Genomic DNA, 9,716 nt, shown 5'->3' with positions numbered 1-9,716 from the left:
AAGGATCTGGCAGCAAGATATAGTAGGCTTTTAAACCAGGCAAATTAGCTTGGAAAAGGATTTTCTAAATTTCCTTACCGACTTCTTTAATATATCGATCAGTCTGGCTGACTTAGTTCAGAGAGCTCTCTTGGTGTGAAGAAAATATACTCTGGGTCTACAACCCTTTCTATTCTCTGGTAAGAGTATAAGATACAGGAGAGATGAATAATCTCCCAGCAATTTTCATACCCCTGAGAATGAGTTAAGAAGTTAGAAGGGTGTCTCCACTTTCTCCTCTTCAGGCTTATTTCCAAACAGGAGACACTGTATTAAGTAAGGTGCAGCCTCTACCCAGGATGCCTTTTTGGATTCCAGAAGTTGATCTGCAGACTATGTTCTAGTGTATGAGTCAGCTTCCACAAAGGAAACTGTACGGTTAATGGTAAACAGACCGTGTAGATGATAGAGGGTAAGTAGCTACTAGATAACCTTAGGACATTGCCTTAGAACTAGAGGAGAGAGAGATGACAATGCATGAAGACAGTGCCCCTTCTTCTTATGACAAGTTCATTTAAATCACTCACCATGCTTTCTCAACCTATTGTGGGTTTAATGGTGACCCTCTTCCCTCAAAGGATAGGTTCAAGTTCTAACCCTGGACTCTAGAGAGTGTGACCTTATTTGGAAATAGAGTCTTTGAAGATGTAACTAGGACTCTTGAAATGAGATAATCCTGATTTAGGGTGGGCCTTAAATCCAGTCACTGTTGTTTTTATAAGAGAAAGGAGAGGGAGGGATTTGAGAAACAGACACTGAGACACAGGGAAGAAGACTATGTAAAGATGGCGGCAGAGAATGAAGTTAAGCTAATTAATTTAAAAAAACCAAGGAATACCAGGAGAATGTGAAATTGGTTTATCTATTTATTTATTTTAGAAACTTCATATTTTAAACATTTTGTAGAGAGAGTATTTAAACAAATTCTAAAGTACACAGAATAATAATATAGTGAATGTCCATGTACCCACAATGCACCATCCAGACTTTAGAATTATCGATTTCACCAGTCTTGCTTCACACATAACCCTTGTAATATACGATCTTTGTAACATACAAGGTTGGTTTCTCAGTTCCTTATTTGTGTACTTCTGTCTCCCCACTCTCATCTCCAAGATAGTAGTGCCTGGGAATTTATAAGTTGCTGAATGGCTCTTGAACAATTATTGACAGATGTGAGGCATGAAGTATAGCTCCTATGTATTGGGTCTGGAAATCTCAAAGGTTTAATTTGTACTCCTGGCTTCCACTGCAGGATCATGTTAAAGCTGCCTTCTGTAGGACATTCCATGAAATCCCCCCTGTACTCCTCACTCTTGTTCTGCTTTCTCTGGCTAGTAGTGCTAACTTAACAAAAGGGGACCATAAATCCTTGTCTCCGGGTCTGCTTTTGGGGAATATGACCTGATACCCTCACCTGCTAAGACCCTACTGTATTATATTGAAATAATCCCCAACATTATAGCATTTCAAACTGTATTTTGATACATATCTCAAAAAGTTAAGGACTCTTAAAAAATTCATTACCATTATCACACCTAAATATGACAGTAAAATTCCTTAATACGTAAGATACCAGTCATTATTCTAACTTACAGTGACCTCATAAATATAATTGTTTGGTTCACTTGATATGTAAGCAAGAGTTTCACAGTGCATTTGATTTGAAATGTCTTCTTAATCTCTTAATATAGAAGTTTCTTTTCCATCTTTTCTTTCTTTGATGTTCATGTATTAAAAAAACACTGTCATTTTTCTTTAGTGTTTCCCACAGTCTGGGTTTAGCTGATTGAATCTTCATGGTGTTTTTTAGCATATTTGTCTATATATTGTGTGCATTGGTAGTTGAATCTAAAAGCTTGATCAGATTTCAGTGTGGTATTTTTGCTACATCTCCTTCATTGGTGGTGATATGTCCTTTCATTAGGAAGCACATAATTTTGTTTCTCTTTCTGTTACTTGGTTGCCGTTAATAATTATTATCTTTATTCGTTAATATTTCAGGGACTAAAAGCTGGTGATACTGTGATTATTTTAATTCCTTTTTCATTTATTACCTGGGTTAATTCTAGAAAGACAAATACTTGATTTGCCTATTTGGTTATTGTTTGGTAAAATTCACATAGAGAAAGTAGAATAAATGTTTGCTTTTTTCTTTTTACCGGTTTTTAAAATAGTGGGTTAATTAGTTGACCAATTTTTTTGTCTTTTAGTATAATTATGAATTCATTAGTTTAAATATATTTGATGTGCTTCCTCCATTATAGTGATGATCCTTCTTGTCCATTCTTTGGCCAATGGGAGCCCTGTCAAGTTGACATGTTACTCCTTTTGGTATGACTAGAGTAGTCTTTGATATCTTCTTTGAGAGTTATGAGCTTCCATGATCATCTTGTATGTACTCATCTCCAAAGCTGGAATGGACATTTTACCAAGGAGCCCTTTAATTTATATGCAACTGTAGGTCATTAATTTTAGTACTTACCAGTGAGTGCAGGTAGGAATACTTTTTTAAGGTGAAATACAGCATGAGTTCAACTGATTCTTTCCATTACAATTCAAAACTACTGAATTTTTATTTAACCAATTCTAATATTTAGACCCCCTTTACCACACAGAGAATGCCAATTCCCAACAGTGCTAACAATGATAGAATATTATCTGCTTTATCCTACAAAATATACAGAAATCTCCACTGATAATCATAATTTTCACCAACAGTATGATTATGGAAATCAGTGTAAGTTTTTGTTTTTGTTTTAGTTATATTACTATATTAAAGACTCACGAAATATCTATTCTCTGGGTGGTTATTCCACCAACTAGTTGCACAATTTTGTTTGTTTATTGTTATTTGTCTATATATTTTTTTATTTTTCAGGATTAAATATGTGTGTGTGTGTGTGTTGTGTATTCAATGATATGTAGCTCCTATTCCTTTGCCCGTGATCCTAAACCCTTGTTCTACCTATTGGTAAACATTTTTTTAAAATCTTGACTTTTCATTTCATTGCTTGTTTGTCAAATATAAACATGTATATTCATATCCTTTCTTAGGTAAACTGTGATATACTCACTTTTTTCCTACCTTGCTTTTTTTTCAATTAATGATAAATGTAAGAAAATACTCTAGACTAATATATAGAAATTTCTTCATTTATTTTTACAGTAGCAAAGTGTTCTACCTTGTGGCCCATACCGTAATTTATTAAACAAGTCCTATATTGATGGATATTTAGGCAAATATCACTATTTTTGCTAATATAAAACAGTTCTTCAATAAATAACCTTGTCCATATTCCTTTTCATATTGTTGCTAGTGTATGTTTGGGATACATTCCAGGTAATACTAAATTTTTCTTCAGAACAATTATACTGCTTTAGGCAGGTATGTTTTTGTCTACTTAGAAAAATCTCTTTGAATGTCTTTATTTTATTTTATTTATTTATTTAAGGATTTTATTTATTAATTTGACAGAAAGAGACAGCGTGAGAGGGAACACAAGCAGGGGGAGTGGGAGAGGGAGAAACAGGCTTCCTGCTGAGCAGGGAGCCCAATGAGGGGCTCGATCCCAGGACCCCGGGATCTTGACCTGAGCTGAAGGCAGCCGCTTAATCAACTGAGCCACCCAGGCGCCCCTGAATGTCTTTATTTTAGATGAAACAAGATGTTTTATTTTGCTTTACTTTAAATAAGTGAGTTATGCCTATTCGAATATGTACTGATAAAATCAATATATTTAACCTTACCTCTGTCTTATTATGTTATATGAATAAGCTTTGTCTTTTTCTGACCAATGAACAAAACAGGACATCCAGTCCTTTAGAACATAATAAAAAAATTCCAATAAATATTTTGTCAGTTATAATCATATTTTGAGAGTATACTTTTTTAGAATTTCTTGGAAAATAAGAGAACTTAACCAAATATTCTGTATGTTAAAGCTAGTATGAATCTGTAGATCTACTTGCTACTGTATTGCACAAAAGAGAGGAGGAGGCTGTTGGGTGATTCATGGTTGACAAGAAGAAATTAGTGAACTACAATAAAAAAAATTAAAAAAAAAAAAAAAAATTAGTGAACTGCCCCTGCGTACTGTCAACCTACTGTAGGTTAGGACTCTTCTTCCATCTGTTTCTCATATTTTCTGTTTCAAATTCTGCATATAGCAGTGTCAAAAGGAGCGGTGGGAGTTTTCACCTGGTTGCAGTATTTCATTGGGAGGCTGCTTTTATGATTCATATTTTGGTCCAGAAGGATCCATATTGGATGAATCTCTAGGCTCAGATTATCTTTTGTCATCAAATACTTTACTGCCTGATATGTATCACTTACCCCTTGCTGAATGTAATATTTGTTACAACTGAAGCTTCTTACTTTGACTTGGTATTTGGAGCATGAGATTAGTTCTGTTCTGCAGTTCTACTTTGTGCTATCAGAAAATGTCTTTGAATTCAATGTTTTAAGACAGTTGTTATTTTCATATAAAATTTCATTCATACAAAATTTGAAAAGAAAAACAAATTCTATGTGGTGTTTCTAGTATTTTCAGCAAATTTGATAATAGTGTATGCATGCAGGTGTATAGCTTATGTGAATTGGATATTTTTTTTTTTAGATTTTTATTTATTTATTTATTTATTTGACAGATAGAGAAAGAACACAAGTAGGCAGAGTGGCAGGCAGAGGGAGAGGGAGAAGCAGGCTCTCCGCTGAGCAGGGAGCTGGACGTGGGGCTCGATCCCAGGACCCCAGGATCATGACCTGAGCCGAAGGCAGCCACTTAACCAACTGAGCCACCCAGGTGCCCCGAATTGGATATTTTCAATCCACTTTTCTCCCCATTTTGTTGTGTTATCTCACCTTTTAGGGAAACCAATATATGGACATTGAGTAAAACAAACACAAAACAAAATAAAAACAACAAAAAATAGCTTTTAGTATAGGAAACAAATATAAGTTGGGTTCAGCTTTTTTTTAAAATTTTTAAATTTTTAAATTTTTAAATTTTTAAAATTGTCTCTGGAACAAGGTAATGATTAAAGGTGACAGAAAACAAACAAACATGTTTTCCGTGGAAATCTTCTGCACAAGGTAACTTCAATATTGCTAGAAGGATTTTTTAATGAATGTGTTGATATGATGCCTTTTCTGTTGACAAAATGACCTCATGAATATGCTAACAATGTGTGGAGTTTGATGTTAAGAATGACTAGAGAGTGGGATAGTAAAGCAAAGGAGTACTGAATGGGTGGTCCAGCAGCCCACCTCAACAGTTGATAAAAGAATTTGAATATGCCAGAAGAAAGAAAGAGAGAGAGTGAGAGAGATCAGTGAGGGCATCTGTGTATGTATTTGTAGCTCCTGAAGTTTAGGTGAGATGGGGGAGAGTGCTCATTGGTTTGCATGAGCTAATCCATGAACATTCTGCTGGATCAATTAGTGGACAAAGACACTAAGTTCCTTTTTTTCCTACTTACTGTTATTACTTCATACTAGAATTAGAATCACAGGGTAGCATAGAATCTTGGCCAAGAAAGGGATCTTCACAGTTATATATGATTCCTGATAAAGAGGATGATTCTTCAGAGACATGTCACTATCACTTGGGATCTTCATGAATGTTATCAAGAGGGGAGAGCACAATGATTTAAATAGAGCCCATTTTGGTGTTTGATAGCTTTAATTGTTAGATACCTTTTCTTCTATTTTTCTTCTATTTTCTTATATTCCCTGTACCTTCCCAATATAAATTCTAGTCCTGCTTCCTAGAGAAATTCAATGTAAGGTCAAACTCCTTTTGGAAGACAGGAAAGTCCTTCAAGTATCTGCAGATGAATATCAAATAAGTCTTAGATTTTTTCCCCCTCATTTTCCCTGAAAGTCAAGCATTCCTCAGGACAAACTCTACCTATATCAATACAAGCTTTAAAAATATGGCATCCCAAACTGACACAATACTTAAGATGTTGAATGACACATCCAGCATTTGGTTAATGTACTATATCTTTAAGTTTGGACACCTTATTTTCTTTAATGACTTACTATTTTAGCACTGAGTCCTATTGCTAATTCCTTTCATAATATTAGTCAACAAAATCTTTTAGGCATTTTTCATATAAAGTACTTTTTGTCAAGCTTTCCTAAGAATATAATTATAAAATTGATTCTTTGAGCCCACTTGCAGGATATTAATTTTGGATAAATTGATTTGTGTTAGTTTGGGCCCATCATTTAACCTGCCATTTTTATTTCTGAACCTTGATAATATCAATTGTGTTAGTTAATCCTCTCAGATTTGGATCATCTAAAATTTTAATCAGCATTTTTCTTTCTATGTCTAAGGTATTAATAAAAATGTTAACTGGCTCAGAGTCAAAGACAGAGCACAAAACTATGCCATTATAAGCGTCTTTCTAGTTACATATTGATCCATGGTTCAGTGCTTTTGAGTATTCACTTAACAAGTATCTATTGAGTTTTTATTATGCATCAGAGACTAATCAAGGTGCTGAGGTTATGACAATAAAAGCATACCAAATGTTTGTCCTCATAGACAGGGCTGTTGATGGCCTATATTGCGCCTTTGTGCAAATTATTAAAAAAAAAAAATGAAACAAAACAAAACAAAGCACCCTGTCAGGTGAAGTCAAGCTTTTTAAAATTATTAAATAAAAAGTACCTCTTTTATTGGAAAACAGTCAAGTGTCAGTTGAATGATTTGTTAAGAAGAGCTGGCTGGACATCCGCTTCCAAGAGATCTGCAGCTGTCAACTTTATTCAGTGTACAAACTGCACAACTTTCCATGATGAGCCCTGCACAGTCTGGTATATTCACATTCAACTCTTTCATGCCCTTAATAATTTTTACTCACTTATTAAATGTTCATATTTGTTGGACTTGCTTATAATGCTCTTGGAAGAGGGTTACTATATTAATAAGTGAAGAATGATTAATCTACCTAAGAAGAAATACAAGAACAAGGAATGGAGGAGACTTGAAGGTGGTTTAAAATGATACTATAAGAAGATCATGAACTCACCTCCTTTCAGGGACACAACAAATGTATATATAGAAAAAATCCTTCTGAAAAGAACCTGAGAACTAGCGGAAACCTGCTACACAACAAAGGATAAAAGAACCACACTTTGAGTTGGGTAAGAGAGGCAGAAACATGCTCTCACCAAAAATCCCACCACCCCATGCAACAACCTGCAGTTGAAAGGGACATCAAGGAACAAAAATAAAACAAAGATACATATATATCTTCTCCCCAAGGACAAAAGAAAAGGTTGGTACTCCACATCAGGCAACTCAAGATTTTATTTATTAGAGAGAGAGAGATAGAGAGAGCACAAGCAGGGGCAGAGGCAGAGGGAGAAGCAGGCTTCCTGCTGAGCAAGGAGCCCAGTGCGGGACTTGATCCCAGGACCCCGGGATCATGACCTGAGCTGAAGGCAGACGCTTAACTGACTGAGCCATGTAGGTGCCCACATCAGGCAACTCAACACTCAGGTTCTGCACTGGAGAGATAAGCCTCAAACATCTGGCTTTGAAAATCAACGGGGATTACATTCGGGGGGAACATAGGGTTTTAGGGAACAAAGATTCTGCTCTTTTAAAAGGCTAGTGGACCCAGCACAAAAAGCAACAATTTGAAAAGAGTTCAGAACATAGGTAAAGGAGGTTTACTTGCTACACTTAAAGTGTCTGCCAGAGGGGCAGAAATTTGTTGGGACTCTCCCCAGGGGCAAAACACAACTGGACACCAACTTTACAGTCTCTTTCTGCCTTGCTGGCACTGGCATTGGCAGGTGCCATTTTTGCACCCTCATTCTAACCACCTTACCATGGCAAGTAAACAACAAAGAAATCAAAGGAAAAATTTTTTAAAAATTGAGACAAATGAAAATAGAAACATGACATTATAAAATTTATGGGATGCAGCAAAGGTAGTTCTAAGAGGGAAGTTTATAGCAGTATAGATTTACCTCATGACACAAGAAAAATTTCAAATTTAATTTTATGCATAAAAGAACTAGAGAAAGAACAAATGAGGTTCAAAATGGAAGGAAGGGAATAATAAAGGTCACAACAGAAGTAAATGAAATAGAGGTAAAAATAATAAAAAAAATCAACGAAACTAAGGACTTGTTCTTTGAAAGGATAAACAAAATTGACAGACCTTTAGCAAGATCATGAAGAAAAAAAAGGGAGAGGGCCCAAATAAAATCAGAAATGAAAGAGAAGTTACAATGAAGAATAGTACAGAATACCACAGAATACCACAGAAATATAAAGGATCATAATGGAATAGTATGAACAATTAATATGCCAGCTAGTTGAACAACCTAGAAGAAATGGATACATTCCTAGAAACACCCAGTCTGCTAAAACTGAATCATGAAGAAATAGAAAATCAAATAGACTGATTAATAGTAATGAGATTGAACCAGTAATCAAAAAAACCTCCAAAAAACAAAAGTCCAGGACCAGATAGTGTGTCACTGGTGAATTCCATCAAACATTCAAAGAAAATTTAATGTTTTGCCTTATCAAATTTTGAGGGAAAAAGGAGGAAAACATTGAAGAGGGAAGAGGAAGGAATTTTTAACTCATTTTATAAGGCCAGCAATATTCTCTGATACCAAAACCAGAGAAAGATACCACAAACAAAGGAAAATTATCGGCCAGTATACCTCATGAATAAAGATGCAAAAATCTTCAACAAGATATTATCAGACTGAATTCAACAATGCAGTGAAAGGATCATATTCTGTGACCAAGTGGGATTTATTCCACAGATTTAAGGATGGGTTCAACATCCAAATATCAATCAACTTGATACACCATGTCAACAAAATGAGGGATAAAAATCATATGATCATCTCAACAAATGAAGAAAAAAGTACTTGACAAAAATCAATACCCATTTATGATAATAACTCAACAAAGTAGGTATAGAGGGAATAATAATTATAAAGGCCATATATGAAAAACACAGCTAACATCATACACATTGGTGAAAAGTTGAAAGCTTTTCCTCTAAGATAAGGAACAAGACAAGAATGCCACCCTCACCGATTTTATTAAACATAGTATTAGAAATTCTAGCCACAATAATCAGGCAAGAAAAATAAGTAAAGGGCATCTAAATTGGAAAGGAAAAAGTACAACTGTCACTAGTTGCAAATGACGTGATATAGAAAACACTAAAGGCTCCACCAAAAACTATTAGAACTAATAAATTCAATGAAGCTGCAAGATACAAAATTAATACACAGAAATCGGCTATGTTTCTATATACTAATAGTGAACTATCAGAAAGAGAAATTAAAACAATCCCACTCATAATTTCATCAAAAAGAATAAAATACCTAGGAATAAATTTAATCAAGGAAGTGAAAGACCTGTACGTTGAAACCAAGGAGATAAAAGACACCGATGAAAGAAATTTAAGGAGACATAGGTAAATGGAAAGATATAATATGCTTATGGATTAGAAGAATCAATATTATTAAAATGTTCATACAACCCAAAGCAATCTACAGATTGAATTCAATCTCTACCAAAATACCAAAGCATTTTTCAGAGAACTAGAACAAAAAGATCCTAAAATTTGTGTGAAACCACAAAAGATTCTAAGTAACCAAAGCAATCTTGAGGGAAAAAAAG

This window comes from Phoca vitulina, unplaced genomic scaffold (assembly GCF_004348235.1).
Source record: "Phoca vitulina isolate PV1807 unplaced genomic scaffold, GSC_HSeal_1.0 scaffold8, whole genome shotgun sequence".
NCBI lineage: Eukaryota > Metazoa > Chordata > Mammalia > Carnivora > Phocidae > Phoca > Phoca vitulina.
The sequence above is the reverse complement of the archived record's forward strand: the minus strand, read 5'-3'. Positions refer to the sequence as shown.